The sequence below is a fragment of the Hordeum vulgare genome, chromosome 3H (assembly GCF_904849725.1).
Source record: "Hordeum vulgare subsp. vulgare chromosome 3H, MorexV3_pseudomolecules_assembly, whole genome shotgun sequence".
In the NCBI taxonomy this organism is placed as follows: Eukaryota; Viridiplantae; Streptophyta; class Magnoliopsida; order Poales; family Poaceae; genus Hordeum; species Hordeum vulgare.
Window position 1 is genome coordinate 601,918,733 of NC_058520.1, and position 9,460 is coordinate 601,928,192.

At 43.0% G+C, this 9,460-nt stretch overlaps 1 long non-coding RNA gene across 1 annotated transcript; it reads right to left on the minus strand.

Moving 5' to 3' along the window:
* Positions 1-8,017: 8,017 nt before the first annotated feature.
* LOC123441007 lies at positions 8,018-8,990 on the minus strand. The gene is made up of 2 exons (XR_006630392.1): positions 8,900-8,990; positions 8,018-8,344 (listed from the first exon to the last, which is right to left on the minus strand). It is a non-coding gene; the product is annotated as an uncharacterized LOC123441007 (long non-coding RNA).
* Positions 8,991-9,460: the final 470 nt, after the last annotated feature.

Here is a 9,460-nt window from a genome sequence, read left to right on the forward strand (position 1 = left end):
GAGATGTTCGACAACCTCGTCAAGTTCTATCTTCCTCCCACTCAATTCTCTCGAGAGAAACTCCTTCTCGAGAAAAGCTCCATTCTTAGCAACAAACATTTTGCCCTCAGATTTGAGATAGAAGGTGTACCCAACTGTCTCTTTTGGGTAACCTATGAAGACGCACCTTTCCGCTTTGGGTTCCAGCTTTTCAGGCTAAAGCTTTTTGACATAAGCATCACATCCCCAAACTTTAAGAAACGACAACTTTGGCCTTTTGCCATACCAAAGTTCGTATGGTGTCGTCTCAACGGATTTTGATGGTGCCCTATTTAAAGTGAATGCAGCTGTTTCTAATGCATAACCCCAAAATGATAACGGCAAATCAGTAAGAGACATCATAGATCGCACCATCTCCAACAAAGTACGATTACGACGTTCGGACACCATTACGCTGTGGTGTTCCAGGCGGTGTTTAACTGTGAAACACTTCCACATTGTCTTAAGTGAGCACCAAACTCGAAACTCAGATATTCACCCCCACGATCAGACCGTAGGAACTTGATCTTCTTGTTACGATGATTTTCCACTTCACTCTGAAATTGCTTGAACTTTTCAAATGTTTCAGGCTTGTGCTTCATCAAGTAGACATAACCATATCTACTTAAATCGTTAGTGAAGGTGAGAAAATAACGATATCCGCCGCGTGCCTCCACGCTCATTGGACCACACACATCGGTATGTATGATTTCCAATAAGTCACTTGCACGCTCCATTGTTCCGGAGAACGGAGTCTTAGTCATCTTGCCCATGAGGCATGGTTCGCACGTGTCAAGTGAATCAAAGTCAAGTGACTCCAAAAGTCCATCAACATGGAGTTTCTTCATGCGCTTTACACCAATATGACCCAAGCGGCAGTGCCACAAAAATATGGCGCTATCATTGTTTACTCTAACTCTTTTGGTCTCAATGTTATGTATATGTGTATCGCTATCAAGATTCAATATGAACAATCCTCTCACATTCGATGCATGACCATAAAAGATGTTACTCATAGAAATAGAACAACCATTATTCTCTGACTTAAAAGAGTAACCGTCTCGCAATAAACAAGATCCAGATATAATGTTCATGCTCAACGCAGGCACTAAATAACAATGATTTAAGTTCATCACTAATCCCGACGGTAGCTGAAGTGACACTGTGCCGACGGCGATTGCATCAACCTTGGAACCATTTCCTACGCGCATCGTCACTTCATCTTTCGCCAGCCTTCGTCTATTCCGCAGTTCCTGTTTCGAGTTGCAAATATGAGCAACAGAATTGGTATCGAATACCCAGGCACTACTACGAGAGCCGGTTAAGTACACATCAATAACATGTATATCAAATATACCTGATTTTTCTTTGCCCGCCTTCTTATCTGCCAGATACTTGGGGCAATTGCGCTTCCAGTGACCCATACCCTTGCAATAGAAGCACTCCGTTTCAGGCTTAGGTCCAGCCTTGGGTTTCTTCGGCGGATTGGCAACAGGCTTGCCGCTCTTCTTCGAATTTCCCTTCTTGCCTTTGCCGTTTCTCTTGAAACTAGTGGTCTTATTCACCATCAACACTTGATGCTCTTTACGGAGTTCAGACTCTGCGACTTTCAACATCGCAAACAACTCGCCGGGAGACTTGTTCATCCCTTGCATGTTGTAGTTCAACACAAAGCCTTTGTAGATTGGCGGCAGTGATTGAAGGATTCTGTCAGTGATAGCTTCTTGCGGGAGTTCAATCCCCAGCTCAGCTAGACGGTTTGAGTACCCAGACATTTTGAGCACATGTTCACTGACAGACGAGTTTTCCTCCATCTTGCAAGCATAGATTTTATCGGAGGTCTCATACCTCTCGATCCGGGCGTTCTTCTGAAAGATAAACTCCAACTCCTGGAACATCTCAAATGCTCCATGACGCTCAAAGCGACGTTGAAGTCCCGGTTCTAAGCCATACAAAACTGCACATTGAACTATTGAGTAGTCCTCCTTACGTGCTAACCAAGCGTTCTTAACATCCTGATCAGCCGTAGCGGGTGGTTCATCTCCTAGCGCAGCATTAAGGACATAATCCTTCTTCCCAGCTTGTAAGGTTAGCTTAAGATTACGAGCCCAGTCTACAAAGTTGCTTCCATCATCTTTCAACTTAGCTTTCTCTAGGAACGTATTAAAATTCAGGATGACTGTCGCGTGAGCCATGATCTACAACACAAATATATTCAAAGTGGACTTAGACTATGTTCAAGATAATTAGAGTTTAACTTAATCAAATTATATGCTAAACTCCCACTCAAAAAGTACATCTCGCTAGTCATTTGAGTGGTTCATGATCCACTTACACTATCCCAAGTCCGATCATCACGTGAGTTGAGTATAGTTTCAGTGGTAAGCATCCCTATGCTAATCATATCAACTATATGATTCATGATCAACCTTTCGGTCTCATGTGTTCCGAGGCCATGTCTGCACATGCTAGGCTCGTCAAGCTCAACCCGAGTGTTCCGCTGTGCGCAACTGTTTTGCACCCGTTGTATGTGAACGTTGAGTCTATCACACCCGATCATCACGTGGTGTCTCGAAACGACGAACTGTAGCAACGGTGCACAGTCGGGGAGAACACAATTTCGTCTTGAAATTTTAGTGAGAGATCACCTCATAATGCTACCGTCGTTCTAAGCAAAATAAGGTGCATAAAAGGATTAACATCACATGCAATTCATAAGTGACATGATATGGCCATCATCACGTGCTTCTTGATCTCCATCACCAAAGCACCGGCACGATCTTCTTGTCACCGGCGCCACACCGTGATCATCCATCAACGTGTTGCCATTGGGGTTGTCGTGCTACTCATGCTATTACTACTAAAGCTACATCCTAGCAAAATAGTAAACGCATCTGCAAGCACAAACGTTAGTATAAAGACAACCCTATGGCTCCTGCCGGTTGCCGTACCATCGACGTGCAAGTCGATATTTCTATTACAACATGATCATCTCATACATCCAATATATCACATCACATCGTTGGCCATATCACATCACAATCATACCCTGCAAAAACAAGTTAGACGTCCTCTAATTTTGTTGTTGCATGTTTTACGTGGTGACCAAGGGTATCTAGTAGGATCGCATCTTACTTACGCAAACACCACAACGGAGATATATGAGTTGCTATTTAACCTCATCCAAGGACCTCCTCGGTCAAATCCGATTCAACTAAAGTTGGAGAAACCGTCACTTGCCAGTCATCTTTGAGCAAAGGGGGTTACTCGTAACGATGAAACCAGTCTCTCGTAAGCGTACGAGTAATGTCGGTCCAAGCCGCTTCAATCCAACAATACCGCGGAATCAAGAAAAGACTAAGGAGGGCAGCAAAACGCACATCACCGCCCACAAAACTTTTGTGTTCTACTCGAGAAGACATCTACGCATGAACCTAGCTCATGATGCCACTGTTGGGGAACGTCGAATGGGAAACAAAAATTTTCCTACGCGCACGAAGACCTATCATGGTGATGTCCATCTACGAGAGGGGATGAGTGATCTACGTACCCTTGTAGACCGTACAACAGAAGCGTTAGAGAACGCGGTTGATGTAGTGGAACGTCCTCACGTCCCTCGATCCGCCCCGCGAACAATCCCGCGATCAGTCCCACGATCTAGTACCGAACGGACGGCACCTCCGCGTTCAGCACACGTACAGCTCGACGATGATCTTGGCCTTCTTGATCCAGCAAGAGAGACGGAGAGGTAGAAGAGTTCTCCGGCAGCGTGACGGTGCTCCGGAGGTTGGTGATGACCTTGCCTCAGCAGGGCTCCGCCCGAGCTCCGCAGAAACGCGATCTAGAGGAAAAACCGTGGAGGTATGTGGTCGGGCTGCCGTGGAAAAATCGTCTCAAATCAGCCCTAAAACCTCCATATATATAGGTGGGAGGGAGGGGGCCTTGCCTTGGGGCTCAAGGAGCCCCAAGGGGGTCGGCCGAGCCAAGGGGGAGGACTCTCCCCCCCCCCCCAAACCGAGTTGGACTAGGTTTGGTGGGAGGGAGTCCCCCTTCCTTCCCACCTCCTCCTTTTTTTTTTCTTTCTCTCTTGATTTTCTTCTCCTTGGCGCATAGGGCACTTGTGGGCTGTCCCAACAGCCCACTAAGGGCTGGTGTGTCTCCCCAAAGGCCTATGGGCTTCCCCGGGGTGGGTTGCCCCCCCCCCCCGGCGAACTCCCGGAACCCATTCGTTATTCCCGGTACATTCCCGGTAACTCCGAAAACCTTCCGGTAATCAAATGAGGTCATCCTATATATCAATCTTCGTTTCCGGACCATTCCGGAAACCCTCGTGACGTCCGTGATCTCATCCGGGACTCCGAACAACATTCGGTAACCAACCATATAACTCAAATACGCATAAAACAACGTCGAACCTTAAGTGTGCAGACCCTGCGGGTTCGAGAACTATGTAGACATGACCCGAGAGACTCCTCGGTCAATATCCAATAGCGGGACCTGGATGCCCATATTGGATCCTACATATTCTACGAAGATCTTATCGTTTGAACCTGAGTGCCAAGGATTCGTATAATCCCGTATGTCATTCCCTTTGTCCTTCGGTATGTTACTTGCCCGAGATTCGATCGTCAGTATCCGCATACCTATTTCAATCTCGTTTACCGGAAAGTCTCTTTACTCGTTCCGTAATACAAGATCCCGCAACTTACACTAAGTTACATTGCTTGCAAGGCTTATGTGTGATGTTGTATTACCGAGTGGGTCCCGAGATACCTCTCTGTCACACGGAGTGACAAATCCCAGTGTTGATCCATACTAACTCAACCAACACCTTCGGAGATACCTGTAGAGCATCTTTATAGTCACCCAGTTACGTTGCGACGTTTGATACACACAAAGCATTCCTCCGGTGTCAGTGAGTTATATGATCTCATGGTCATAGGAATAAATACTTGACACGCAGAAAACAGTAGCAACAAAATGACACGATCAACATGCTACGTCTATTAGTTTGGGTCTAGTCCATCACGTGATTCTCCCAATGACGTGATCCAGTTATCAAGCAACAACACCTTGTTCATAATCAGAAGACACTCACTATCATTGATCAACTGGCTAGCCAACTAGAGGCATGCTAGGGATGGTGTTTTGTCTATGTATCCACACATGTAAATGAGTCTTCATTCAATACAATTATAGCATGGATAATAAACTATTATCTTGACACAGGAATTATAATAATAACTATATTTATTATTGCCTCTAGGGCATAATTCCAACAAAGGGTTATTTCGACCAACACTCAGTTGCTAAAGCCACCGCTCCATGTGCTCCCTGACCGGATCTCTACCACCACAGTTGGGGTCCCGACGGGTAGGTGACCCACCAGTGATGCTATGAGGAAGCGGCACCAAACATCAGCGTGAGGCAGCGGTAGCAACACAATAGTCGCACGAGCCAACAACCTACTATCCACATCTGGAAAAAGAAACCACATAAGAACCAAAATAACAGATTCTACTTAACTCAAATTTATTAGCAGCAGTCAAGACAGGCGCCAACGACTGAGACTCAAGTTTACGGACATGTTCCTCATGATAGTGACGACGACCACCGGGGAAGAGGAGACGGCCAGAGTAACATCAATTGGAATATACCTAGAAGACCGGTTGCACCCATGTGATTGACTCCCATGTCGCTACATCTGCAACTAACACACCTATTCTCAAATGTTCTGTTATTGCATGTACTTTATTAGTGTATTTAGCTTCTGACGTAGTTGAGGTAGTGGATGCACCTGTGTTTACATGTTCTCTGTATATATCTACACACATTTGACTGATAGATACACAAGTTCAGTCCCCTCGTGCTCTTCTTCTATACAACTCTATGGAACGTGGCCATCACGAAGTTGGACGATTACGCGTGCACTGCTATGTGGTGACCCCCTCGACCTCAGCAGAGGCGTCGAAGGCTGTCACAACATCGTTCTGGGTTAGGGAGTCAGCCCCACCGCGTGTCGGCAATGGCAATGTAAAAGGCGGTGCAGTGAGTGGGCACGTGGCGGTGTCCTGTGTGATGGCATATACCCATACTTGGCCATCTGTGGTGTCATGACAACTGAATATAGATTTGGAGGTAGGGTTGAAGGGAGGGAAACGAGCACGCAAGCAGCAGCGGTGGTGCGGTGAGCGATCGTGCTCGCCTTTGCTCTCTCTCCTTCATGCTTAGGAATGGAACATGAACTATTAGATTAGATGATTGATCGGGGAGGATTTACAAAAACAAATCGAAACAAAGCGGAAACAATCTGAGAAGAGAGACACCAATTCATAGGCCCTGTTTGGAACTACTCAGATTATATAATCCAGTTTTTATGATCTATTATGTCTCCAAATAGGACAGATTATGGTGTAGATTATAAAAACTAGATGGACAGATTATTAACAACTCACAATCTACTCTACCCCACCTAAAATTAGATTATGGATTGCTAATGACCCATTACCCTTGTAAAGTTGGAGATAATTACATTCCTGCCACCGCCATCCTCCTCTTTCTTAAAAAAACAAAGCATAGACATGTCATTATGGAATGTAAAACCTGAATTACAGTTTATATAATCCGCCCTCCAAAGATGCCCATCTAGATTATTTTTATAAACCAAATTATATAATCTACCTTCATAATCTAGATTATTATAATCTATTGTGGTCCAAACAGGGCCATAGTTGGCGTTCACTCCAAAATGATCGGTGGGTTTTATCCTTTGTTGAAAACAATCGTTGTGGGATGAAAAAGATCGGTGAGAGGTGTGACGAATGAACGACCAACCTATGTACTATCCCTTTCGGAATAGAGATACTATTGAAAAAAGTACCTACTATTAATTATTTGCATCCCTATTTAAGTCTCTCACTAGTTAATGAATTGCATTAATGGATTGATTTCATGATTGATTGGCGCAAAAAATCTCTACTTAGATGGACATAATTAATTGTATGTATAATTAATTGCATTAATGGCATGATTTATAAATTGATTTGGATCTTCATTTCCAAATTGTGCTCACATTAATGATCGAGTACCGACGAAACGACTTACGGAGTCCCATTTAATTATTTGCATCCCTATCTAAATCTCTGACTAATTAATGAATTGCATTAATGGATTGATTTCATAATTGATTGGCGCAAATAAATTCCTACTTACATGGACTTAAGTAATTGTATGTGTAATAATTGTTTTGTATAACTAATTGAATTAATGGCTTGATTTAGAAATTGGTTTGGAGCTTCATTTCCAAATTGTGTTCGCGTCAATGATCGAGTACCGTCGAAACGACTTACGGACTCCCAATCAGAAGTAGAGATGGATCGGGAAGTATTTTTTTAGATATTGATCGGGAAGGATTCATGGAAATAAATTGGAACGGAACGGAAACAATTTGAGAAGAGGAACATCAAGTCAATGCTGGGGTACTCTCGAAAAAGATATGTGGGGTTGTTTTTGTTTTTGAAAAAAAAATCGGTGTAAGGTGGAATAATAATCGATGCGAGGTGTGACGAATGAACGACCAACCTATGTACTGCCCCTTGGAGTTGAGTTACGACTGAAAAAAGCTTCCTACTATTAATTATTTGCATCCCTAATTAAGGCTCTCATTGATTAATAAATTGAATTAATGACTTGATTTCATAATCGATTTGGCGCAAAAAAATCCCTACTTAGATGAACTTAATTATTAGTATGTGTAATTAATTTTCTATCTAATTTTTAATTGTATTAATGGCCATACTTCCAAATTGATATGGTTTTTTTTTCTAAATTTGTTTGCATTAATGACTGAGTACCAACGAAATGATGTACGGACTCCCCAATTAGGAGTAGAGATAGTAGTTTCTTCTATTTGGGTGAGAGGAAAGGGTTAGTAGCTACTAATGTTAAAAGTCAAACTTGTTTCCAGGTTTCTTTCCTGCGGATGAAGGCACACGGAATCTGTGAATAAAACATGATGGTGTTTACGCAAAAAACAACCACGTTACAAATTAACTAGGCAGTAATCATGTTCACACGTTTACACAGACAAATTTTATTTTTGCCAAACTTCATTAATCCTTTGTGTAAATGAACCTCGTAATGCGATGTTGCATTGTCTCCTAGTCACAGACGTTGCAGACACAATAGACTTTTGTGAAGGGGTAAATGCCTGTACAATAAGCCTTCTTGACACGACGTTCTTGGTAGTCTTTGTTGCAGTCTTTCGTACAAAGTTCATTTATACACCATGTCATTGGCTGTCCTTGGTGCAATTTGCAGCTGCGCTCTGAAAGGAAACAAAAAATTAGTCGTCAAACGTGTGTATACATACATGCATACATATGTGTGTGTGTGGACATCTCACCAAGACCAAATAAGTTAAGGCCATGAAAGAAGATACAAACGCCTGTTATTTTATTTATGTCACGTATACTTAGAGTATTCTATCAGCGCCTACATTGTGAAACTGGGCTACAACAGGCGGTGGAAACACATTTCCACATTGCAGTATTTTCAAAGAAATTCCCAAAGTAGCTTGTAGAAATTCGTGCAGTTGCACGTTCTCGTGCAAGAAGACTGCATAATATAATTTCTTCTTTGCAAATTAAAGAACAAGCCGGTCTGAAAATAGCCACTTCGCCAATAACAATACGCATCTTACAAAAAGTTCATGTTTGTTTTGTTCGTAATTGCATGATTTCTCTGCACTTGGAACTTTGAGTATATCAGGATGTTTTGATGCGCTTTTCTGCCAGAACTCTAAAATTAGTGCTGCTATTTGGCTTGGCAAAAACAGAGAGCACCCAAAGAGAGACAAGAGGGAGAGGCAACGAGCAAATACCAGCATGAGCGCAATTTCCTATCAGCAGAAGCACCGTGAGAATACATAGAATAGTTTTCCCCTCCATACGTCTGGGCTATTGTTTGTGTATTCTCTTTGGATTCTGGTGCTAGGTAGCATCTGTAACGGCATCCTTATATAGGCCTCTACAAATTAAAATCTAGTTTTAATTACTCAATTTTCTCAAGATCATCCAGATTTTTCACATAAATTCCATATGTAGGGATTTCTATTGCATTTATTATTTACGCACTTAATTTTGGCAAGACCAAACAGATGTGGCCACATTAATATTCTCATTAGCTGTCTCCTCGTGGTAGCAGATTTAGCCAGATTATTTTTCTTCATTCTCATTACTAGTTGTCTCCTTGAGGTAGTACATTTGGCCAGGTTTTATTTATTTATTCTCATTAGCTGTCGCATTATAATGATATCCATATATGTAAGGAAATGCTGTCTAGCGACCCTTCGCTTGGGGGGGGGGGGGGGGGGGGGACTCTAGCGAACGCCCTCACGTGACACAATCTTCGTGCAGGGCTACTGCCATGTTGGTTTTCGAAG